The sequence below is a fragment of the Cololabis saira genome, chromosome 22 (assembly GCF_033807715.1).
Source record: "Cololabis saira isolate AMF1-May2022 chromosome 22, fColSai1.1, whole genome shotgun sequence".
Classification (NCBI taxonomy): domain Eukaryota; kingdom Metazoa; phylum Chordata; class Actinopteri; order Beloniformes; family Belonidae; genus Cololabis; species Cololabis saira.
The window spans coordinates 24,250,970-24,278,745 of record NC_084608.1 but is presented as its reverse complement, the minus strand read 5'-3'; positions in this window follow the sequence as shown (position 1 = coordinate 24,278,745).

The window sequence follows — 27,776 nt, the reverse complement described above, 5'->3', positions numbered from 1 at the left end:
ACAGCTGCGTATCACTGTATGGTACTAAGACACGTCAACAATAAAACTGGCTCAGACATCATGACAGAGGTAGCTGAGAAACAAAAACATAATGACGGAAGAGAAAATGAGAGTGAGGGAGGACAAACCAAAGAAGGGTAAATCTTGGCATTTTGGACATAATTGACCACGTTAGCGCTGAATTAGCAGCTTTCACCATCTCTAAAAATACCTAATCTTCGTCATTATTGCAATCACAAGTGGGTTAAAAAGACTACATTTTATTTTTGGGAAAATTGGATACACAGTATATCCCCACATGAAAGAAACTATTTCATTTTCTCCTGGTTTTGTCTGTTAGAAAAGAAGGTACCTTTTCATTTGACCATTTTTCAGTGTGAGAAAGTACTGACTGAAACACATTATCCTCAATCACATCGGGGTTGTTTTTTTTTAGCAGGATGTTAGGTGGATGTGAACTCTTCCATTCTCACATCCTGAGTTATCTGAGTTCATGCAGAAGTAGTAATAATGTTTCTTGGTGGTCAGATAGAGCTTTATGGATGTGACTCAGAAGAGGTTTGGTATCTAAAATTTCAGGGTTTACTGGAAAAATATTTGTACATGCTTTCTTTTTATTTTCACTCATTTTTTTTGTAAATCAACATATAACAATTTCTTTATTTTATTTGTTGTACATAAACTGACAGATGTAGATATGATTCAGCCTTTCACCAAAGCTGGTAATAAACATCCACCAATCCAATAATGTAGATATCCACCATAGTTTGTCACATTTGGCAATAAAGACACATGTAAAATCCCAACCAATAATAGTTTACGTTTTCCCCGATGATGCAAATCTCTGCAGCACTCTGGCCTCCGCATGCATCAGTATTCATGAAGTAACAGTGCTGGGTGCAGTATAATAGACATTAGCCTTCTATTTGCTGTATAACAGACCAGGTAATTTTCATCATGAGCGCCACAAAGCAAATTTATTGTCAAATTTTCATGCAGGATTACACGCTATATTTCTATTATGTCATGATAAAATTAGTCCATGTTTACTTGAAAAGTTATTTGGCAACAAGCAACAAAAGGGCTGCAGTGTATAGTTTGGCTCTTTGCCTGATTATCCATATGAGGCTTAGTATTAGTTCAGGCAGGGCTCTTAAGCTGCCTCCTCAGTCACCTTTTTTTTTTTCCTATTTGGCTCGGTGATACAGATAGATAATGTGTATCATCATACAAGCATTTTCAGCATCTTCTATAATTTATCTGGTTCTCACCACTGTGATTGCTTCTTTCCACCACTTCAACTATTCTTCTGAATCCTTACTATTTGGCCCAATCCCAATTCTCCTTCACTCGCCCTTCTTTTCTCCACTCGCACTTCTTTTCTTCCCTAAGCCCTAAAAAAGAAGGGGGAGATTTTAGGGCACTTGAGATCTAGGGCACTTGGCCCAGGTGCCTGTCCCATTTCTCCCCCTACCCCTCGTTTTCATCCCTAACCTGATCAGGAAGCTGAGAGCCAAAAGCTGTTTTAATTTCAGCTGTAGCGCTGTTAATATGGCACTTTATTAAGTTTTAATATTTTTTCAGGTATAATGGTAACCTTAAGATCCCCAACCGGGGCTCAGTTTATCCAAATAACGCCTGTTAAGAAATTTGACCCGATGTTTTCGGAGATGAGAAGAGCCGCCGCCCCCGGGGAGCAGCCTCAGCTCACAGCCCGAGAACAGACGTCTCCGCCGGGTCAGGCTGCTCCGTCAGCCCCGGGAGAGACACTCTCTCCCGGGACGCAGCTCTGTTGAGAATCACGCCGGCTGAAATAAATCATTTAGGAAGATGTTGGTTTAATAGATGAAATCTAACAGTTGTAGCTACGCCTGTTAAGAAATTTGCTCCGAAATTTAGAGATTTCTGTCTGCCGGGTCCAGAGCTTGGGTCCGCGTTAAATCGACGCAGAACCTACGGCGGAGGTTGCGTAACCTCCGCCGTAGGATCTGCGTTGGTGTAACGCGGAACCATAAATCCCTTTATTCTGGCGTGATCTTCCGCAACTTTATCTGAAAGTGTGTAAATTACCCAGATAACAGCTGGATTACTTTGTGGTTTCTGAAGACTATTATATCAGAAACATCCAAAACAAATCTGACGAGTCACAGGATTATTTCTCTCTATTTCTCTGAGACCAGTCTGCCTGTTTGCCTTCGGTCGGCGAGTCAAATCGACGCAGAGCCTCTTTTTTTCATACCCCCTCGCTCGCCAAGTCAGCATCTGAAATCCCTCGATTTGAAGGGGCTATTCTCAGCCCCTAGCCCTCGTTATGCCCCCTCCCCCTAGGTGAAAAGAGGAATTGGGACACCACTACCTTCACGGGAACGCGCAAAAGTTAGGGTTAGGGAAGAAAAGGAGGGCGAGGGGGAGTATTGGGACGCACCCTTTGTCATCTTGTTGGGCTCATTTTCAAACATAGTGGTTTATGCAATGTGAAGAATGAAAACATAAACTTAAATGCTTGAGTACCAATGTCAAGCTAGACCAGAAAGAAATAGTAAAAAATGAGATCTTCAATGGAGATTTTCGGGGATGACATATTGGAATTACAGAACACAAACTATGGCTTAACTAAATTTATAAACATGCATTTAACGATGGTTCACTCCAGAGGACTTTATTTCAGCGGAAACAAATAGTGCACTATTTCAACTTTTTTACAAAATGAAGTGAGTGCTTATCAAATATTATGCACTACTTAGTGCATGTAAAAGTAGCGCTAAAATCTTGGCTTTTATCACAAACTGAATGAAATCATTTGTATAATAATAATAATGGAGGCTCCACTTCCATTATTTACAGACACTTCAGTCTTTAGATGCAAAACGTGACGATGCACAGTAGGCTACATTTAATAGTACAAGACTCACGAGGCATAGTTTTTTGTCTTGCACCATGAACAAATTAAGATTTAAAATCAGTTATCTGTCTGACTGGCACTGCGGAAAACTTCCCCTGGCTTCCTGTTAAACTTTACCGTAGACCCTGACTGTCTGTGAAATGTGCCCTACGGCTAAAAATAAGCTTTCCTTATAGTGTCTTTAGCTCAGGAGAATGTGACGATGTAAAGATCTGTCATATGGAGTGAAGTTTTCTGAGATCAAAGAAATGACTAAAGTCTTCCCCCTCTTTTTAGTGTTATCTCTTGTATTGTATTGTAATTGAGTGGTACGTTCAACTTCAACAGCTACCGTGCAGCAGGTCAAATTCTACCGATTTTCAGTTCATGTACAATGTCTTTCTTGTAATTTTTTTATTTCACAATAAAACTCAATGCTGTCCTCAACCCCCAAGGTTAAGTTGTATTTAATTTAAAAGTTCATCCAAAAAGTCTGAGTTTATTCCCACATTCTCTATCACGATTCTCTATAATGAGCATTATTTTCCGACATTAGGCCACTAGGTATCCCACTGTGAATTACTGGCTCATTAAAAGACTGAGCAGAAATTTTGAAAATAAACAGTCAAATAGTTCAACTGCGTTTCTTCAGACCTGCCTCTGAGGCCAGACCTCTGATTCCCCCTGATAGTCAAGTCTCCTCAAAGAAGAAAAAGAGCCAGTGACTTTGCTAGTGTCATTTAAAATGTTTTTAGAGCCATGTCGCTTCCACAGGTGATTAATATTCAATGTGAGATCATTCAATTAAGTGCTGTCTGTGTCAGTGTGGAAAGAAAGTGTTAGGTAAAACATATATTGCTTTCTCTTTGGCTTTAGCTCAAATGGGGATTACCTTAAGTCCTACAGATATTTAGCAAGCACCAACCATAGACTTTAAATACAACTGACAAACCATTGAGTCATGTGACCCGTAGCTTTCTGAAGAGCATGGGAAGCCGACAGGAACGAACCCACTGTATGTCAATCCTATTTAGTTGTGGCTACCAGCTCCTTCAGCCGAACCCTTGCCAAAATAGCAGCAGAGCTGCCAATAGAGGTTTATGGCAGAATATCCGATTTCAGATGTTGTTTCTGCAACAAAATCAAAAATTACAACTGCGTTTCACCAAAGCTGGGTAAGAACAAACTGCCTATTGCTTTGCTTAGCTTTATAGCATGACAATGACTGATGAGGACGTGATAATGACTAGCTCCAGTGTGAGCCGGCTGTCAATCATGTTAGAAATACATTTATTGATTTATATAAAGTCACATGAAAAAAAATCCCCCCCTCTCAGAGTTGTCATGGACATGAAATAAAAACAATGGGGACCAAAACGTTTTATTGAACTAGGTTGTAAATAGGTTTATTTCTGGTCCAAAGTCGAATATTTTAACATGGTGGTCAAAAGAGATCGATTCGCTTTTGTAGCCAGACAGAAGTTAGATGGCTGCTGCTTATTTACCACTATAAATGTCTGGCGGGAGTTTCAGTGGGAACAAAGAGTTGGTAGCCACAGCTAACTTTGATTGACAGATGGTGGGTTTGTCTCCGGTCGGCTTCCCAAGCAACATGGCTGCGCTTAGCACAGAGAAAAAGAAGCTTCACAACAGCTCTTCAGACACCAAGGGGGGACTTTATCCATTGTATTTACACTATGATATTTGGCTTGTTAAAGCAGCATGAGGCAGGATTGAGGCAGGATTTATGAAAAAAAATTCGTATACGTTTTAAGTTTTCTAGTAATAATGTCAGATGAAGCGTTCCAAACCAAAAAGAATGAGCCCTCTAGCGTATCTCTCCGTTGCCTTGAACAGGCTGTGTGCTGCAAAATGTGCTGCAATTCCGGGCCGGAATTTCCAGCGCTGTCCTGCGGATGTGACGTCACATGACGCTGCATGCACGTTCTCCCCGTTCTCCCGTGCCGGCTTTGCTGTTGGCTGCAGTACCCCCGACGGCCGTCGTGGTGAAGGGTGGCGCTAATGAGTCTAATTTCTTAAAAGGAACCTCATGCTCCTTTAAATACCCATCAGCCTTCAGCCAGCTGTCTTTTGGGTTGTTCACACGTAACGATCAAGTGCAACTGCTGATGTCTACTGATTAAGTTTTAGTGGGTATTTACTCACATGGATAGACCAACTGAAGGACTGAATGAGTTAAAAAAAAAAAAAAACAATCACTAAAAATAGCTAGTGCAGCTTACACAGTGGGAGACCTGAGTTTCTTTCCATGCAAATAGAAAATAGTTTCAATTCTTTATTCAATTCAATTCAATTTTATTTATATAGCGTCTAATACAACAGAGTTGTCTCTAGACGCTTTCCAGAGACCCATACCCAGAACATGACCTCCGAGCAGTTATTACATAAACAATGGCAGGTAAAAACTCCCCTAGTGGGAGAAAAACCTTAAGCCAAACAGTGGCAATTTATCAGTTACAGTTTATGTGACACTGCAATTAAAAAGACCCAAAAAAAGTAGTCTGCCCGAATCCCAGCTAGTTTGAGGACGACATCTAACACCACTTGATATTTCTAGTGAGTGAAGGTGCAGCTAGCAGACAAAGCGGCACTGTTTAGCTCAGCAGGTCCCCCTACAGGCGTGGAGGTCAAGACACTTTTACAACACTGTTAAAGATTTACCTTTTGGTCTTCTTATTGTTTGGTTACTCTTACTTTCTCATCTGTTATCACTTTCTTTCCTTCCTTCACCTCTGCCATGATGTTCACTGTTGCTTTGTGAGTTGGCTTCATTCATTCTGATCTGTGACAAACCGGCGTGAAATGATACACAAGACACGAACAGGATGGGAATTCAAAGTCATATTTGCTGGTTTTTGCCGCCTGCAGAGACAAGAGACCAGAGGAACTGGAGAATGTTTCCTAAAACTAATCAAATATTGCTTCAAATGAAGAAAAAAAAAATATATATTTTTTACATGAATTTGAGATAGTTTTGGCTGCTTTAAATGCAGTTGCAGTAAAATATGGCAATAAATAATGATGCCCACTATTTTCATTTTTTTTTTGCAAACGCAGCATATACTTTAAGATTACTTTATCCATCATTTCATTGATCCCCACGGAGGAAATTCAGATATATCACTGAACAAAAAGACAAAAATGAAAAAAAAAAAGGATAAAAGTAAAAGAAGATCAAGAGCATAAACAAATACATAAAAAGTAACACATAAAAAGTAAATCATGTTTGAACAAAGTAAGAATTAAGTGTCAAAAGTGACACTTAATTTAATTTTAACAGTTGCTTAAATCTGTGACCTTGAAACCTAAGACGAAAGTGAATTTAAATATTCATGACAGCATCGGTTTTCCCTTCTACATACCGGAGGCTTGTGTTCAGTAGAAAAAAAAGTGTGATAATAATTGAAGCTGGGTTTTTCAAACACATCAAGAAATATGATTTTGGCATCTCCACAACGTGTAATGTGTACATGGCGTGTTATTAGCATTGACGCTTTAGACTGTGAAATGTATAATCCCCTACTGCAAATGCATTCTTTCAGTAAGCAAAAGCTTTCATTTTTCAGGGGATTAATTTGATATCAGTGGTACTAGGTTCCTTGATATAGAACATTTTAATGTATGCAAAAGACCTGGAACAACATGACTGTCACATCAGATGCTTAAAGAAATCCATCCAGATTGCTTGCATTTGTTAGGTGGATTCGTGTGTGTACTTGACAATACTGGGTTGAAAGAAACTGTGTAAATCCAATCAACAGGTATTAATGTCAAATTGTAAAACACAGATACATAGACAAGAGGAAGAAATCAAAGGGGTGAAAATAGGGAGGGAGGAACATAAGATAGGATTATTTGCAGATGACATATTGATTTTTTTAAAGCAACCTAACGAAAGTTTCCCAAAACTAATTAGGCTATTGGAGAATTACGGAAAATATTCAGGTTATAAAATTAATGTTACAAAGACACAGATCTTGTCAATAAACTATTCCCCTGCCCAAGAGATAAAGGATACATATAAACTCGATTGGAATGCCAAATCGATCAAATACTTGGGAGTAAGTGTTACAAAAGGAATAGACAAGCTTTATGAGGCAAATTACACTAAAATAAATCAAGATATTCGGAGAGACTTGGAGAGATGGTCTGCTATTTTTCTAGACTTCAGCTCGAGGATAGAAATAATTAAGATAAATGTTCTACCAAGACTCTTATACTTATTTCAATCTCTTCCAGTAAAGATCCCACCAAAGCAGTTTACTGAATGGGACAGGTGGATATCAAGGTTTATATGGGGAGGAAAGAAACCTAGGACCAGGTACAAAACTCTGCAGCTCCCTAAAGATAAGGGAGGAATGGCCCTGCCGAACCTTCAGGAGTATTTCTATGCCGCACAAATCAGACCTTTGATATACTGGTGTAACAATGAGTATTTTTCAAGATGGAAAAGTATTGAAATAGAACAGGCAGGCGTTGAAGTACGAAACTTGATAGCATATAAAGGCCTATTGGGAAAAATAGGTAACCAATTGAATGTAATAACTAAAAATACAATTGAAATATGGAATACCGTTGTTGAAAGGTACAAACTGGAGAAAGAGATAAAGAAATTGAGTTGGTTCGCATTTGATGATAGGTTTATACCTGGGACAAATGATAAAGGGTTCAAACAATGGGCAAGTAGAGGGATCACAGCAATATGTACAATGGTTGAACGGGGTAAGCTGCGGAGTTTTGAGAAGTTGAAGGATAGATTTGGACTAGACGAACATGAACGATATCGCTACCTGCAAATAAAGGATTATTATGAGAAAGAGATAAAAACTGACACTGAAAGTGAGGTTGTTGAGGTATTTCAGAGAGCTTACGAAGGTAAAAAATGCAGAGTAATCTCAGTCCTTTACAAAAGTTTGATGTCATGTAGAAAGTATTCTTCCTTCTATATCAAAGAAAAATGGGAAAAGGAATTGGAAGAACAAATAACAGAGGAAGAGTGGTTTAATATCTGTAAAACACAGTGCACGTCCACTAGCTCCAGGATCTGGAGAGAGTTTAACTGGAAGAATATGGTCAGATATTTTATTACCCCAAAGATTAGGAAAGGGGTGGTGTCTACTCAGCAGCCGTGCTGGAGAGCTTGTGGCCACATGGATGCTGATCATACACATATATTCTGGTCCTGTCAAAAGTTGAAGGGATACTGGGACAAAATATGGAGGGGTTTACAAAAGATAATAGGGTATGAGATACCAAAATCATGTAAGTTACTTTACTTGGGGAACTTAACACAAGATACGATACAGAAAGAGGATGAGTACCTTGTTAAAGTATTGCTGTCAGCTAGTAAAAAAACAATTACCAGAATGTGGTACAAAGTAGACCCTCCGACTGAGGAGCAGTGGATGTGCACTGTGGAAGAGATTTTTTTAATGGAGAAAATTACACATAAACTGAGACTACAAGAGGCACAATTCGAGGATAAATGTGAAAAATGGACTGATTACAGAAGACGAGAAGAGGACACCACCATTGTTACTGAACAACAAGGACACTGATATAAAGATGAGTGCTTAACTATGCATGTTTGATTTACCCTGACACTGTAATTGTTGAAAGAAAATTTGAATAAAAAATAAGTTACAAAAAAAAAAAAACACAGATACAGATATCCACTAATGTCTCCATTCAAACGGATGCAGAGGTCTTTTATTACCCTCCCTCAGCTAGGAGCTGATTAGGATTTATGAATGTGAATAGCTTAATCTTCAATCATTTACATATCTGGGTTATTAAGTCTTGATCTCTAATTTTAAACCGATGCTCAGTCATGTGGAAACACATTTAACCTTCAGTTACTTTCCATTGACCTCCCATGGAGATGGTGCCACAGTAATTATGACCCCCAGCAGGACTAAACAAGTTTAAAGCTTAATATCCAACAAAATCCTTGTCAGGACTGAGCTTCAGGCTAATGCTAATGGAAAGCCTGGCAGAGCATTCAGGTGTACCGCTTGATAAATGGCTTATTATATTGTCCTTAGCATTAACCGCCCTTTCTCCCCCCCTATACTGTACACAATAAATTACCGCGTTACCCTCTCTTGTAAATTTCCAATAGCATACTTAGAAAAGCCCAAGGACATTTTTTGTCCCAGTTGTTGGCCTCTTGAGAGTTCATAGAATTGATTGGGACGAAGAAGCAACATCTCCTAGGATGCCCCAGTTAGCTCCAGGTAAAGGCAATTCTTTTTGGTACTGTCACATTACAATTTCAGAGATGAAGTTTCCCCACCAGGTCCTGGCTCGCCTGGGCACCGGCCTTAGCAACAGGTATCTCAGGCTGCGGCCGCAGCGCTGCCGTCTGGGCTTGGAGTCGCTGCCTACAGTGATGGATGCATTGTGTCTGTTGTATTCTGTTACATTGTTCTGAGGACCTTATTTGCCTCAGGCAGCGAGCCTCTGAGGGAGAGCGGTAAATCCACCCACTGGCTGTCGGACTGATAACGGAAAAGCTACTTCCAGCTTGCAGACTGCAGGTAATATTATAATTCTTTCTAAGGTTTAATTTCCATGTGTTCCACTTTTATATTAAATTCCATTAGATGCAGTTGTTCATATCAGACAAACAACCTTCAATATGGTGACAGTTTATCATTCCTAAGAAGAACAGGGGGAACATACATATATATATAAATAATGTAAAATCATTTATTTAAAATAGTTTTTTACTGAGGATATAGAAGCACTGTTGCTTATTACTTTTTTCTGTTTTCGTTATGCTTGCTCCGTGGTTTTGGTGTTATTATTTCTTTTAGTGATAATCTTTCAGTTGGTAATTCAATTTTTCCTATTTTAACCTATTTTATTTGGAAGCAGTGTCTTTTCTGTGCCCTCAATTTTTAGTTTTACTTCCACTGTTTCCTTTTCTGGGGGCTCACCAGTGCCAGGATAGTTACATGAAATGCATCTCAGCTGATCCACAGCACTGATGCACAGCTATCATTGTGCGGTCAGCAGAAATACTAAAATCACACACTCTTTTTTTTTCTTTTTTTTTTTTTATCAAAACATAAGCAAGCAAGTACAATATTGTTGAACTTCTCTATCTACTTTGTGTTTTAGAACAAATACATAAAAATACCATGCCATTTTTTTTATGGAATGTTTATTTCAGTATTGAACAACTGGGATGAATGTGTTTATAACAGACCCAGTAGCAAAAGAGAAACTAATATATACCATGTGACAGTTAAGTCCTGGCTCAGAGCACGTCTCGGCACAGAGTTCAATTCACTATGAAACATGCCGCTGTTTATATAACCTCAAGTCTATTAGATATAATCTCCTGATAAACACCGCTTCCTAATAACCCGGTTGGATGAACTTGACATAAGGCTTTATTGGATGATACTGCCTTGTCCATGAGATGCAGAGGGCAAAAGTGATGAATGTTTTCCAACAGTGTGCAGCCACTGTTTTCTGTGTGTTTTTTGTTTTCTGCTGTCCCTTGAGAAGAAAGGTTAATTGCCATCCCTGTGAACCAGTCAGGGATGGTTAAGTCGACCAAACACGCCCAGGGCAGGATCTTCCCCAAGGCTAGACTAGAATTAAAACAGCAGAGCAACAACAACGAATGCTGTGGATAAGATCAAACAACCTGTGTGTTCTGAATGTCTTCTCTCCTCCGCCTCTCATCCATGTACGCTGGTGTCAGAGGGTCATCTAAAGATTATGTTCATATTTTTGAGTGGCAAAACTAGGAACGGAATTGCATTTGGGGATTTGACTGTTTCATAGCATGCGGCTTAGTTGTGTACCAAGTGAAAGGGAATTTAATTGGCAGGTTGTTGTCATAACGAAGCACAAGGGTGTACATGGAGGCCTTGATGGTAGGGACAGTTCGGAAAATCCAATAATTTAGATTGACAGAACTGTCCCGATATTTAAACAAACTTTTTCTTAAAGTGTATTTGTTCTGATGTGTGCTGTCACATCTTCAAAACCACCAGCTCAGACATATGAGAATTGGCCACCTGCAGGCTTGCACGTTGCTATGATTAAGGATAAAATAAGTAAGTGTTGACCATTCATTTCCATGTGAATCGTGTCGTATGTCATAAACAGATACAACCAGAGCAGCATGTTGAAGAAACAAACGGGATTCCGGTGAGGTTTAAATGACACCAAAAATAAATGGAATCCCAAGTTCAGACAGCTTATCTATGAAAGTATTTGTTGCACGCAAGAAACTCAGACATCCAGTTGTTGCAGAGCAGCATGAGGGAGAAGCAGCTGGATCGTCAGGGCTTGGGGTTAGGTATTAAAATGCTGCTGCAATACTAGAAAATAATAAATTGATTGTAAATTATCTATGCATCATTAATTAAAGTCTGACTAATAGTTGTTGTAGAAGGATGTAATAGAATACTTAGTTAATTTGGGAAAAGACAAGTTTTTCTTTTCCTTAATCAGGGAGTATGAGCTGTCATCCACATGCACAAAGGCAAATCAATGACAATTGTTTTTTGACTGGTGGTGATGGTGGTGAGGGAGGAATGTGTCCCACCTGGGCCTTTGCAAAGGCACGTCAGAAACACAGACCCTCCGGTGTTTCTGCAGCGCTGTCTCAGCGGGGAGTGAGGACAGTGGCAGTTGAAGGGATGTACCTGCAGTCACAGGGTGTGGTTTCTGCTCAGCTGCAGAGAGAGAGGGAGGTGGGGCGGGGCGGGGGTTCAGGGAACGCCGCCAGCTGAAGCTGAACCATTTCTCAAGACTGCTGCAACTCACTGTTGACCTGAAAGGGAAATAAAATCTGACTTCAATTCACTTTGTGTGTTTGTACAACTGCTGGCAGGGAGTCGGACTAGCAGGACGTTGCTCCAGTACCCACCATGCCATGTGTGCACTGTACAAGTAACTCTACCTCCAATATAATATTTTGATAAATAAAATGACTGGATATTTGATAAATGCTAGCAGTGCATATGCTTCTTGAAATGATGTCATGGCAACTGTGTGTTATAATCAAATCTTTAATACACTCTGCAGGAGTGCATGAATGGGTGAATGAAACACATGCCTTAAACTACTTTTTAGAGCTCAGATAATGTAAGAAAAAAGTGTTGTATAAGTGCAGCTTGCCTATTTATGTTAATTTTCATCTTAAAGGCTCGGATGAGCCCTTCAGAACTCCTGAATAAAACTACTTTGACTACTCTATTCTAAAAAATGGATACAACTTTAAACAAATGCTCAGGGTCAGGTGATCATTTTGTGTTCCTTGTGGGGTCATCAGCAGGTCACCTTTTGGTTAAGTAAAATACTGCATCTTCTGATCTTTTGCATTTGCCATCCATTCTCTCTACCCACTTCATCCTTCTCAGGGTAACAGTCTGCTGAAACCCATCGCAGCATTCACTGTACAAGACATCCAGTTTCCAACAAACATACGAATGACCTTCATGCTACCAACGAAAACAATCCCTAAAGTCATTTCATGTTATGGAGCTGGCAGTTTGATTTTTTTTGTAGTCAAATACCTTGACAACAATTGGTTTTGCTGTGAAAATTTCTAAAGACAATTCCATGATGCAACATCCTGCAAGTGTCAGCTTGGACTCGCTCTAATTTTGCACTTCACAAAGAAAAGAAGGGATTTTTCAGCCTGGACTTTATTTTGTGATGTATTTGCTTAGCAATAAAGTCTTTGCAACCAGATTAGTACCCATCTTGAGCAAGAACGCAATCACAATCAACCGTTAAACAGCTGCACTAGAATAATTATTTATCATGCTTTGTATTCACTCTACAGCCTCGCCCGACTGTAAAGCCTAATGATCAGATTCCTCTCATCTCTCCAGAGTTTATCTAAAGAGCAGCCTTTCAAGTCAATCCACCTTTTTCTGTCTGGAAAATTAAAGATTTCAATTAAGTTATTCTATCCTCCAGTGAGCTCCCGCGCCGCCGGATGTGGACGTTAGGGAGATGGGTTTTCCTCTTCCGTCATTTCTGCACTGCCCGGGCGCTGCGCAAACACAGTGGTTAGCTGCCGCCGTCGCCTCCAGCTGCACATGCAGAGTCTGCAAAAGCCATCATTGTAAGAATTTCAGATCACATGCCAGTCCAGTATCATTCCACAGAAAAAGCCAAAATGTTCTTGGCAGAAAATGTAATCCTCATATATGCCACAGAAATGATGGCTGCTGAATTATATATCAATAACCCTGCAGTGATTTTTGAACTGTGTCCTCACTTCAGCAGGGCATTAAGTCTAGACTCTGTGCTCAGGAAGTCAACATTGGCTTTGTTTGACAGTTGCTGGGAAGATTTGAGAGGTGTCAATCACCAGCAGCATCAGTGTGAAGAATCCTGTGCCGGTAGCCATCTATTTTAAGGTTTATCTCATCAAAGAAGCCAGAGTGTTTTCTTCTCTTGGAACCACGGGTTATAAACCATCACAAATCCCTTAAAATTGTTTTTCTCTGCACCGTCAGATAGCGAGAGACTGCAGTTTTGTTTGCCGTTACATTTTAATAAGACAGATGAGAGAGAGAGAGGGGAGAGTGTTTTGGAGAGGAAAATAAATAATCAGAGACCCGGCTGACTCTGAGACTTGTTGCAAATGAATCAATTGACTATAAGAGCTTGAAGCGGGCTGTGGAAAATGCATCCATCTCTGGGAAAAAAAAAGATATGGAGGTCAGAGATGACAGTGAGATGATGTGTGCTCCTATCAGATCTGTGGTGATAGTCTTGTCATGTCTCTCTTGGCAGAGTCCAGCTTTTGTTCTCAATGGCACTATATGTCAAAATGGACATAACTGTCACCCGGCCGCCAGGGCCACGGCTGCTGATGTTTCAGCGCCATTGCATCACAGGGAGAACACATCCATAAGCGCTTTGCTTTGCATATCTCTACATGGTATGGGGATACGTGCATGCCATTTTAAGAGTGTGCAGAACTTTACTCACAACGACTGACAGAAGAATCCCGTCAGCAGGGAAAATAAAATTCCCCAGTGACAACACACCATGACTTGTTTGCTGCAGCTCTCAGATTACAGCGGCCTCTGCGTTTTACCAGCTACAGTATATTTTACAGGTCACGTACAGTAATTGCAGCTGGGGCGATATTCATAGGAAGTGCCTTTTTAGGTCCTGGAAATAGTTTACTGGATGCCAGCAGAGGATGACCGCCTCAAAGAGAAGGAAAGCAGCAGTAATTGCAGGAGGATAGCCGGGCAACAATGCCAAGCATGGTTTATGTGCAAGTTAAAAGAAACGTTTGAGAGAAAAAGAAGAAGAAGAAAAGGGATTTTACAAGAGGGCTAATCATTTTTTTATGGAAAATGCAATGGCATTCCATGAACCATCCGTCCGTCCAGGCCTTTAATTTATTGTACATGATAAAGTGTGTGAAATTTCAGTGCTGGCTGAAAAACTAAGCAAAACCTAGAGACTCATGACTTTGGACAAAACCTGTTGGAGTCAGTAGTTTGCTCACTTGGAATCCAGTTAATAAAATGAGTTTGGAGTTGTGGTTTCAACCAACTTCGATTAATAAGAGACACTCACTATTACATTTTGAGTTTGCCGTTCCTCAGAAGCATCGGATGGGAACCCATAACTTCTCTGAAGATGTTAGACTGAGAGCAGCTGATCCAACTCACACTGGAAAAGTCAGCTGATCTTTTAGCCATCAGTTCACAGTAGAGACATTTTAAGCAGCATCCGGTGTCGTAGTCGAGTTGCCAAACTTTGAGTCTGAGAAAAATGCGAGTTGAGACCGATCCAAATGACGCAGCTGTCAGCTTTTAAAACTCATGCATGGACCTCAAAACACATTTCAAGCATCTAGAAGCGTGTTCTTGTAACATTATACACTTTATCACTTGGTTTTGTTTTTTGTTTAAGGTAAAATAAATAAACACTTGCATTAACATACAAATAAACAGTTTAATTACAATGTAATTACTATATAAGATGCAGGTGAAACTGTTGATGGCGACTGACAAAAAGATCTTCTTCAGACTATTTGTGAACATTACCCAGTCAGCTATTTAGCATTAACCTTGAAAACCTTGAATATGTAAGGAGATCACGTAATATTCCAGAGAACTCATGCCGAGCTGATGCTCAGTGGGCCTCTCAAAACTTGAATCCAACTTCAAATCTGACAGAAGAAAAACACTTAAAACATTTATTACTATTCATCAAAGCTTAATACTCAATTTAAACTGACCTGTCAGCCTTCTAATGAAGCTGAAAGTGTTTGGCGGTATTCATTCTGCTGCCTGCTTTCTAGCAACAGTCACGATCTCCGCCGACAACATTTTTCTTTTGCACTTCCATTATCGTATCAACGTGCTCTTTTGTCTCAATGCCACAATGAGTGCCACCCAATGGGGTGGCCATCTTTCTGCAATGACATTCTGCAGTTGTCTAATGGCTGAGATGCAAAGGAAAATGTGAAGAATACCGAGCGATTTTCTGCAGGAGCAGAAAAGAGCTTATTAACATTTTACTCTCAGCATTCAAATCCTGGCGTTAGTCTCACCGTAAAACCCTTCAAAACAGGTTGATGTTGACCCGATCGACATTAGGGATGGTTTGAACCACAGTGGATTTCCATCATTTCATTTAAGAAACATTGCTTGTACTTTAAGTTTAATCAGAGGTTTAATACAATGAAAAGGAAAACAATACTGCAAACAGTTTATCTGCGAAAATAACATCTTAATAATGAAAGTCAGACAACTTGTCATAAATAATAAAAACTCATTAAAGTTGTGCAAAATCTCAAAGACCAATTTTTAAATTCCAATCTCAAACGGCAGTCTTTTCTTCTCAGCATTTATGCTCAATAAATATCAGGGAATGGGGGGGGGGGGGGGGGTCACCACTGGGAAATAAAGAAAAATCAATCCATCCCTGTTGAGAGGACATTGTTTTGGCAACTTATAAATGAAACCGGGTTTTTATACATGTGTACGTCTGACCCACTGGCCATTTCCCTTTCCTGTGTTTTTGTTATCTGTAACAAGTGAAGCATTTGTCAGCAGACACGGCCCATCACCTTGCTTGAGTGTTTGAGGGGGAAGATAAAGCGTTGTGGAGGAAGAAGGCAAGAACAGAGGGATGGGAGCGTCCTGTTTGATCTCAGAGGAGGGAGGACGCTTCCCACTGTTGGCAATAGTTCTGCATACTGAGTCTGATAACAGGAGACTGTTTGTGCCTGTCGTACAAAGTATGTGTGTAGTAGCGCTCACTGAATCCAAAAGTTTGGTTTGACCTTTACAGGCGTTGAATATATAAACCACGACCAGTATGTTCAAACTGAAGCAAAAGTTGACCAAAGCGAAAATTGTTTATTTTTTTCAGCAGAACTAACAGTTGCATTTTGATTTTATCACTCCCTGAACAAATGTTCAAGTTTTATTATTTGGAACTCCTTTACACGGTACAAATGTAGACCAGAAAAGTTAAATAAAACATTTGATCTTGCAGAAACCTGTGATTTTTTTACATTGCTGTCAACCACTATGATTTTTTTTTTTTCCTGCACACTCGTAAACTTGATGCAACGTTCATTTAATGTCACTATAGGTGGGATTCAATCAGCAGGGGTTCTGGGTAGTTTTTCCAGGGGCCGGATCGTTGACGTGTGTTTCCATTAACAGGAACAGCCCTGGAAAAGTGGCCTCCAGGAATCCTAATGGGGAAGAAAACATTCCTAGTAGAAGAAGTGCTCAGCTCGGTTTAGAGGATTTACCTGGACAGGGGGCCTCTGCTGATCAGGTTGTCTAAATTACATTCAGCAACATCACATGAACATAAATCACTGTAAACACAACTCATTAGAAACTACGGAAGAGTATTAGGGCCACTTGAAAAAAATAAAAAGAATTCTGAGAAAAAAGTCAGAATTCTGAGAAAAAAGTCAGAATTCTGACTTTAATCTCAGAATTCTGAGAAAAAAGTCAGAATTCTGACTTTAAACTCAGAATTCTGAGAAAAAAGTCAGAATTCTGAGAAAAAAGTCAGAATTCTGACTTTAATCTCAGAATTCTGAGAAAAAAGTCAGAATTCTGACTTTAATCTCAGAATTCTGAGAAAAAAATCTGAATTCTGAGAAAAAAGTCAGAATTCTGACTTTAATCTCAGAATTCTGACTTTTTTTTTTTGGGGGCAGAACGGTGGCTTAGTGGTTAGCACTGTTGCCTCACAGCAAGAAGGTCCCCGGTTCGACTCCCAGGCCCGGCAGGGGCCTTTCTGTGGGGAGTTTGCATGTTCTCCCCGTGCTTGCGTGGGTTCTCTCCGGGTACTCCGGCTTCCTCCCACAGTCCAAAAACATGCACGCTAGGTTAATTGGTGATTCTAAATTGCCCGTAGGTGTGAGCGTGAGTGTGGTTGTGAGCATGGTTTGTGTGTTTATATGTGGCCCTGTGATGGACTGGTGACCTGTCCAGGGTGTAACCCCTGCCTCTCACCTGAAATGAGCTGGGATAGGCTCCAGCAGACCCCCGTGACCCCGCAAGGGATAAAGCGGGTATAGATAATGGATGGATTCTGACTTTTTTCTCAGAATTCTGAGATTAAAGTCAGAATTCTGACTTTTCTCTCAGAATTCTGACTTTTTTCTCAGACTTATTATTATTTTTTTTTTAGTGGCCCAGAATTCTGACTTTTTTCTCAGAATTCTGAGATTAAAGTCAGAATTCTGACTTTTTTCTCAGAATTCTGACTTTTTTCTCAGAATTCTGACTTTTTTCTCAGAATTCTGAGATTAAAGTCAGAATTCTGACTTTTTTCTCAGAATTCTGACTTTTTTCTCAGAATTCTTTTTTTTTTTTTTTAAGTGGCCCAAAATTCTGACTTTTTTCTCAGAATTCTGAGATTAAAGTCAGAATACTGACTTTTTTCTCAGAATTCTTTTTATTTTTTTTAAGTGGCCCTACTCTTCCGTAAGAAACATTTGGCCCGGAAACATTTTTCTATGTGTACATTTGATGACACCTCCACTCTCGAGTTGTACATTCAGAATGACCTCAAGAAGCTTTAAAATTGCTCCCCCACACTTTCACAAAGCATTCCAGGATCTAAAGATGGTCCATTTCCTCGTCTTTGAGGTCCGTAGCCAGCAACCAGCCCCTAATGTCTCCGGCCTCTGACTGTGCTTCCCCACTTGAGCTTAATCCCCTTTTTGCAGCCTTTCCCCTGACTGCATTTATTTTTTTCCAGACTTTCTAACAACGCACCATCTCTCACTGTCCCTGTGATGTGCTGATTGCTTTAATCCTGTGGACGGGGCTTGTACTTGTCATCGCTCCCTTGTATTGTCTTTCTGGATTGTCAATTACCACAGAACTTGGTTAATCCTCTGTTACTAACTTTAAAGCCAGCCATGCCCTTTCACTATATGAAACTTCTTTCTCATGAAGTGGATCTGGAAGAACGCAGCAAACCAGTTTGGTAGGTGGGGGGGTGCACTGGTTTTTATGACATGACTCACTCAGCATTGCTAGTAACGCCTTGGAAGTTTTAACACCAAAATGAACAGTCATTCACCAGACTTCCTACTCCACTATACAACATTTTATTGATACCATTCTGGTTGTCGCTCTGCCTTTATCACATGCATCGTTTCTCTTATTGATTCTGTCTCTATCCAATTGGATTCAGGGGCAGTTTCTTCTGCATCCGTTGGTACTGTCTCATAGAGATCGAAGTCGAACCCAGAGGAACCAGCCTACTGTGTATTGAAGAGGAAATGATTTAGGATGGCTCGTCAGGCCGGGGCAGAATACCTTCTCACACAATACACAATATCTCCTGTCAAAAAACGCCAAACTTTTAATTGGTTGAATAACTTAATTGGACTGTCAAGTTTTACGGTGTTTGGGTGGAGTTGATAGTGGGAAGCTGCAGCCAGGCAGAGTGGTGAAGATAAGGCTTATTTGCATGTTCAACATGAAACCATGCATATTAAATGAGGCAAATGCATAAAGTTACATTTCAGCCACTCTTCACTGGCGCATTCACATGAAAAATGTGTTTAATTAATGCCAAAAGATAACTTTTAAACCGACCTTAATTTCACAAAATATTGTAAGTCTAAGAAGTCATATGAAAGAATTAAGAGAAAAAATAATGGTTGTGAAGGTCATTTCCTACCGCACACTGATAATGCACCATGACTCACAAAGGAATGGAAGTCCTTGCAGGAAGAAAACATTGTGCTTTCTTTTCTTCTTCTTGTAAAAACTCCTATTCACCCTCTCTATTTGCTTTGCTGCATGGCCCCTGAAGCTGCCGTAATAACCCTTTTATTGATAAATGAGGAAATTTTAACTGCTCCATCGTCTTTTGTTTTCATTAGTCAGAACATAATGACAACCGGAGTTGCCAAGTTGTTTCGTATGACTCAGTTTTATCACCGCTGGTAAACCAACACAATCAGCTGGATTTATAACGCGGCCCGTTGCAGTAATGGTATTCTAATTTGTGCAATTGTTTTCTCGCAGCGAAAACTGCAAATAAGGTGCGATATCTCCAGTTGTAACTGAAGCGGCTCTGAGAGCCTTTAGCTGTGCTCCTGCTACTTCTGCTCACAAACACCCACTCATCTTACCATTCTGCCTCTTGAAAGTTAAAAACAGCCAGACGCTTACAACATACAGCCATCTAGAGCAACTGCCAAAAGTGTCTGGAATAATTGGACTCGGCAGCAAAGTTCATGCAGCACTGAAGTGGATAGTTTTTTATGTTGTTTTTTTTTTTTTTTGTCCTCCATTAAATCACAACTACAATTTTAGGTGAAAAGGGGAATCAGAAATTCAATGATACATGACTGTGTTCATACAGGCAGACAAGCTCAAATGCACCATATGGCCAGCCCACTCTCGGTGACCGAAACGCAGCTCACTTGTGCACAACAGCTCAGATGGTAATTGTCAAGAAAAAACTGAGAGGAAACATAATTAGGGACATATGAAACCTACCTAGCACTTTCTTCAAATTTCTTCATGAACATTGAAGGTAATCCATATAGTTAATTCCTGTATGCTTCACATCCTGACACTCTGTGTTTCTTCACCATATGCTGCACTGCATTAAATCTAATTGACATACTTAGAATTTAAATCCCATCATGCTTGGCATTATGATCTAATCAACAAATTTTCTTGCTTTAATTAATGTTACTGGCCTCACTAAGATCGATATAAGAAGTCCCCTAATGACAATGCCTGGTGTCAAGCCTCTAATGACTATCATCACTCATTCTTTATCACTTGATATGACATTTATCATGGCTGAGTTAATATTGTCCAAAAAATACCCAGCCAGAACTTAAAAAAAAAAGAAGACCAGATTAGCCATAAAAACAACCAAAGGATTTGCTATTGCTTTTAACTGGCACTTCCCTGGCAATATTGTGCGACTACCACTGAGGTATTTTCATAAAAACAGTGTATAATTAAACGCTGGTCATACTGCAGATTTGGCAGAGCAGCTACAAAAGAAAAAGAAAAGCCCAAGGGTGAAGTTGGACGCACCTCATTATCACACTGGACAAGAGGACGCCAAGAGCCAGACATATTACTGCCAGTAAAAGAGAACAAGTAATTTATTAAACAATGGGTACTTTTACTTGAAGCTGCCAGGCATCAACAAAAACTCTCAGTGAGTTCTAGTAATGCTCGGGCCTTTTGACACCTCAATTCATCACCTGTCTTGCCACTGCTGAAGCTAAGAGGTCTGTTCAAGCCGGTCGCCTGGAGTGGATATGGAAGCAGAAGAGAGGAGGAGATTAGTTAATGTGGAAAACAAAATTTACATTTAAGGCACTACATTTTTCCCTTGTAGTTTGACTTAATTTTGTTGAGTTATCATGTCTGCCGTAGTTCTTTTGGCAGCTGGTGTCAGAAGCAGGAAATGAAACTTCAAATTGGGATAAAATTAAAACTGCAACGCTGAGTCATTTTGGGGAAACAAATGGATAGATTGCAGTAATGCAGTGCCGCTCTAGTAAAACTGTATAATGTAAAATGTATTATTTACAATCAGCTTAATATGGAATATTTGACGATGATTATTATTTCTTTTGGACAAGTGTTAGTGTTTATTATTATTTGTAGCTACGCTTTTGAAGCTTGATTTTCAGGCGACTCTGGATGACACCCTTTTGGCAGGATCTGACTCGGGAAGGTCATGGCAACCCGCGGAGGGGGTTACTTCCAACGTGTCTTGTGCTTCGAGACAGTCCCAGATTTACGATATCATTGGCTAGCTTTAGCTGTGTAGCCACAAACTGAATTGACATTCACGGTGAAGTGTGAAAAGTCTGGTGTTTAGCTTAATTTAGATCATTCTTATGCTTATTAGTGCTATCTTGGATTCACACACATCAGATATGTTCTTTGATCATTTCAGATGTCACTACTGAAATCACACCTGAAGTGAGAACTGCCAGAGCCCTCACTCAGTGCGGTTACATGGACATCTAAATAAGCTATTGGCAACAATCTAGCTAAGAATTAAACTGGAGGTTCAGAAAAATCCAAGTATACATGCACGAGAAGTCAATCGAATTATTGAGTGAGGTGCGTTAGACTCCGCCACGCTAGGTGGCGCCACACGTACTTGGCGTGTGCATTGCGTTGGCATTCTTCAGGTACAATTAATAAACAAGTGCGAAGGAGGACAACAACATGTGAAAAAATGGACGCTTGTGATGCAGCAGCTCTGTAGATTTCGTACATACTAAGCCTGATCATGTTGCAGATAATCTGCACACAAAGTCTCCCTCTTCTTCTTCTTCTGCAGCTCGTCACTTCCGGAAGGGGGAGTCCCAGGGCAGTCAGTAGCTCGTATACATGCCAATATAACTCTGATTAGGACGCATTATCTGGCACTAAAAGCTCGATCTCAAGAGCTTCAGTTTGGCCCGGCTAAGGTATATACATGGCTTTTAAAAATTCGAAATCGGTCGGATTAAGGCAAGAATTCGACTTTCTCTTAGTGCATGTAAACGTACTGACTGGCTTCCACCGTGACCTTCAGCTGGCTATAGCCACAGCTGGACCCTGGTGTAGCCCCAGTAGAGGTTCAGTACAGGCTGAGTTCCAACCAAAGAAATGTAATTGGCCATTCGCTAGGAATCTAACCTTGGCTAACCTACAAGATGGCTCGGCTGGAGGACCTAGCAGGTTGGACTGTTGCCAGGGTTAGTGGTTGATGAGCTAGAGGACATCCAACATGCCATCCTCTGGGTATCCCTGGCTTCCAGTTCTCGGCTTGGGTCAATGTAGCTGCTGTTTAGTGGCTGGGCTAAGCCTCAACTCCTAGACCCATACAAGCCAACCAAGACTCGGTTGTGGCATTCTGTTTGTATAGTTATCCAGATAGGAAGCTGTATTATCTGGTGATTATGCTTATGACGTTAAAGTGACAGCTAGCCATTCGTCACCACGGACTGCAATGCAGCTTTCACTAAAAAACACATCCCTATGCATAAATGTATAGATTTACATACATTTACTTGATATGGTACAAAAAATAATAACAATACTAACATAAAAAAACCAACAGCATATACCAACCATATACCAGGCTAAAAATGTGTTTATTTCTGCCTTAATGTTGGACATTGTGACATGGGTGTCAATGGAGATTGACTCTCATGTAGAACCCCTTCAAGTCATTTGAATAACTTCCCCACTTCCAAATAGGCATCAGTTTTGAAAACCTGTTGGTTCCTGTAGGATTTTACCCACAAGTTTAAAGAAATGTACCCTTTTTGCTTTTGGTCTGGTGTAAACAGAAATTCTTTACACCCTGTCAGACCTTAAGTCAGTAAAGACACTACAGTTGTCCAAAGTTAGTTAAAAACTAAGTTCAACATTTCTTTTTGGAGTATTTGCAAGTTGGGCCAGTGATACATTCTTTTTTTACAGTTTTTAAAATAAAATATCCACCTTGTTATTGCTAACAGTGCGCCAATGACACAGTTACGGCTCTGCAACACCAATTCCTCTGTGAGAAGGGGAGATGGGGATTTTTTTGTCTGTTCATAGACTACATTAACTTGGTCTTCTTTTCTACCTAAACACAATCAAAGACTCTGTTTTTTTATCAACATTACATCTCCCACTGGAAAAATAATTTCAAGGTCTATTTGTTACATGGAAGATCAATGATGCATTCTAATTTAAAACTCCTACCAGAGTGTTTTTCTTAATGTTTGAGAAGACTTTTTTGATAATCCAGGTGCAATGGGAATGCAATGGACGGTGCAGGCTGTGAGAAACACTTTCTGCGTAGTCTATCATTTAATTAAAGATAATCAGAAAATGTGTTCACACTAATAAAAAGAGTTTAAAGTCACTCCATTGTTTGTAACATGATAAGCAATGTCCTTTTTCTTTATCTTTCCCACTTTATTCCACTACATTTTTAATTGGCGTATCAAAGACATAAAACTACGGAGCAGTCGGCTTTGGTAGATTGCACTAGGAACTTAAATTTGATTTTGTTTCTGGTGGGCTGGTGAGTGGGTGGGGTAGGGGTTGCTATGAATGTTTCCCTCGCTAAAAATTACAATCAAGATAAACGTAGAAGGACAAATTGAAATCAAATATTCCCAGCAAATTGAGATGAATGCAGTTTATGCACTTTTGCCCTACTCAGTGTAGCTTTTTATCAGCCACTAAAAACACCGGACCAGCATATCTCATGTGCAATAGACTGGCTCGTGCCTTGCTTTCAGGTCTTCTATGAAGCTGGAGCTAATTAGGGTGCATTGATTTGGTTTCACTTCAGTAATTTGTGTAATTTCTGGATTTTTCCATGGAACATGTACATATTTAAAGAAAGAACTGTGTACATGCTCACTTCTTTGGGAAATTAGAGTCACAAATTAGTCTATACATACGAAGAACATACAAACTCCACACAGAGAGGCCTCAGCCAAGATTTGGACCAGTTTCTCCTCCTCATATCAGGGAGGTGTACACAATATCAACATCAGTAATTGATTCAATCCTAACTATACATCGATCCTATAGAGTACAACATACACATAACCTACTGTTAGGTTGTTAGCCGTCCTGTCTGTGTCAAAGTGTTCATCCTGCTGGTCCGGGGGTTCATGAACTCTTCTGAATCCACAGACACATGACTCAGTGACAGTTGAATGAAAAACAAAAAAGTCAGAATTGTTGTACGTCAGGGCCTACCGTTTCCTGTAACTACGCTGTTTCAAACTCCTTCTGCACTGTCAAATATATTTCACCGACTGCCAGCTTTCACCAGCTGGTACTCAAGCCATTAGCATTTTAGCTGTACCAGTACAAGCCCAACGTACGCCTCACTGATCCAACAGTTTTGTACACATACTTAGATTCATACAGATAACTAAAAGAAAACTTTATTCCAGAATCTCAGACTTTCCAAACTGCTGACATTTTTAACAAAAAAGAAGTTTGCCTTTATGTTTATATTCAAAAATAATGAAAACCACAATTATCCCTTTAAACAAGCTTTAAAAAACAATCATTTCACATCCTTTGAAACAAATATACACTATCTATCGACTTTAAAAGTATTTATTTGTAGTGAGAGCTGATGAGAGTCAGAGACAATAGTTTTCTATTTCACTGGCAGGATTTCTATGTTTTTATGGTGTAAAGCGATCCCAAGGACTCGTATCAATCTGAGTAGTAAATAATTTGAAAGGTCTCAAATCCCTTACAGAGGCTGAAATTGGCATAATTACCATGAAGACACATCAAATGCTGATATTCAGGCCCCCAGCACACATTTCAGAAGCCGGCATCCACACTGATTGTGGTGGTGCATTTGTACGTGCATCTTCAAAATGAATGCACAATGCAATAAATGGATTTTGGGGCAACACATGCTGCCATTCAGCAAGACTATGCCAGAGCACGTTCTGGACGGGTGAAAACAGGATGGCTCTGTCATGACAGACACTCTGGACCAAATCTATAAAACCCAGCGCTGTGTCATGAATAAACTGTACGAATCCTCAAAGGCAGAAATCTCCTTACCTATCAATCATTTTGAGTTCCCGCAGAGAGCTTGCCGACACAAAAACATGACGAAGCAGAACAGAACTGAAGAGCAGCTGGATTCCCTGATCAAGTGAGCGTGCGGAAATATTTCTCTTTAATACTTCAGCAAAATATGCAGAGATCGATGGGCTCACTGATGTTAACTTCAGCACCGGTCAAATTCAGTCTGAATATGATCCCCCACATTTAAGATTTAGAGCTGCATGAATTAAAAATACAGCTCACATCTTGTAGAAATTTAAAATATGCCTTTAAGGGATTTGTATCAGTATGGAACAGTCATTACTCTCTCTGATCGGTTCCCTTGACTCCGTAAACGGAAACCCAGTAATCCTGACGGTGAAACAGGATCCCTCTGTCTCCAACTACAAATACATCCTGTACTTCTGAAGTTGATAGCCATTGTAAACCTACAGCAAAGAGTGTGTAATGATGAGAAGCTTGGTTAAACAAATGGATTAGATAGCAACATTTTTGTTGAAGTGTGTAAAAATGTGAAGCACACAACTTATAATTCAGTTTGGCCACGCTAAACGTCACCCCATTCAAACGGAATGGCCAGTGATGCTGAGGATACTTCCAACCACTCGGTGTGAGCCGGGTGACATTCTGACTTCTGACTTCATTCAATGTTTCACTGAGTCCGTAGATCCGTGTGAGTCTATGGATTCAAGTGAAACTCTATTCAAGCAACCCTACGGGCTTCCAGATGAATGGGACGACTGTTCTGACGTATACAACAGGCAAATCCATGTACTCGCGGATCAGCAGCAAGGTCCAACTGTACAGGTGACGTTGATAATAATGAGAAGAAAAACTATGGTGGCCGACAAGGGCCAGCGCACTGCAACGGCATAACGATATAAAACAAGAAACCATCTTCAAAAGAAAAATGCTTCATAACCGGTCACTACAACTGAAAGTGCTCCAAACCTGCAGGGAGCGCTCTCGGCGTAACAGCTCAATGGACAGACACACACAGTGTTTACATTCATGGTTTAAACATACAGCGGGAACGCTGTACATTACAAGGCGTTTCTTTATTATATTTTAACGTTACACCAGACGATACAAGGCTGCATACATCCCGTGTGTCTGTCCATTGAGCTGTTACGCCGAGAGCGCCCCCTGCAGGTTTGGAGCACTTTCAGTTGTAGTGACCGGTTATGAAGCGGTTTTTCTTTTGAAGATGGTTTCTTGCTTTATATTGTTTTGTGCTTTGCATCGTTTCTCTATTTGCAGCAAGTTTGATGATGCTGCATTTGTCTTTGTTTTTTGCAGCACGTTTTTTCATTTGCACGACGTTCCTCTTTTTGTACCTCGTTTTGAGGATTCTACCCTTTACAGTCCGGGAATCAGGACTCAGTGGTGATTAAACCAGATCTGCAGAGATTCCCACATCCCTTCTATCTTGATAAGAGCTGTGGGAAAGATGACTTTTTTCAGTCAGATGTGTGGATTTTTTTTTGTATAGTATAGAGGGATGCAGAAATAAAATACTGCAATTCTAATAATCACTGAGTTCTTCATATGTTTTTTTTTTTACATAAGAAACAGCCATTTGTCTCTCTGCCTGTGTCTTAAGGAAATGAGAAAACAAATTTAGAAAAAAGAACAGTACTTAGGTTTGGTTTATCTACCAGAACAAGTGCACAAGACCTGCTATGTATAGATACCAGCAGGTCATTTGTAGTGCAGCGCTGCGGAGAACAGGCAACTGAGGGATCAATCCGTCTTGCTGAAAAATACCTATCGCCAGAGGACTGAAATGCAGTGACAAACGGCAATGTGGTTTCCTGCTTCAGCAAAGAGAGCGGGCGTGGTGCTGTGGCCCACTGTAGAAAACATGTTCATTTGTTTAAGACGAGTTTGGCAGGAACACCTCTATTTGTCATGGAGAACACAGCGAGTAAAGGGGTGATTGAGTAGCCTACGGTGAGTGACCCAGTGCCAGCATCAGATAGGATTGAAACCGCGCTGACAAAAGCTGGGGCTAAATTAGAAGGTGAGGGACCAGCAGTCTGTTTCAGCTTTCCAGCCTGTGATCCATGTGCCACACGTGCATTTTCAAAATGTGTTTAATGATAAATCAAAATCATCATATTGTTTAATACAGGGTTAATCTTAATATTATGATTGGTTAATAAAATAAGCTATCCATTTTGTTCATGTAGGGAAGATGAGTTCAGTGATATATTCTCTGATTTCACCACCTTTAATTTATTTATAATATATCTATTTTCACATAATTACATGGAGAAGATCAGGACATTTTGTGCTGCTTATGCCAGTTTGATCCACCACACGGAGAGAAAATGCAGGAGGGTTGTCACATTCATCACAATTTAACAACGGTGTGCAATTCTGAGGAAAACAGTTGTTATGACATGGTTTGCGCCTTCCAAAAAGAAAAAAAATGGCCAACCCTCCTCAGTGGGGGGTGCCGCTGTTTCACAGGAGCCCGACCACTCGCGGTAAATCATAGTATAGAGTTATATTTTTGACATAATTGACAAGAGGTTAACACAGTTAGAAAACAACTGGGCACCTAGAGGCTTACTGAAGAGTACTTTCTTTTGAAGCTTACTTTTTTGCCTTGGGGAAGGTACCTTTTGATAAGAGCTGGTTAGCTGGCACACACCTACCAGTTAATGCAATTGACCTTACTTTAGCCTGGCTGGATTACCTTATGATTACCTATAATGCTAACTAGGCCTGTTTTGATTTTGATTGTGTGAGAAAAAATTATTTAAAACATTTTATCCGCTGACTTTGTA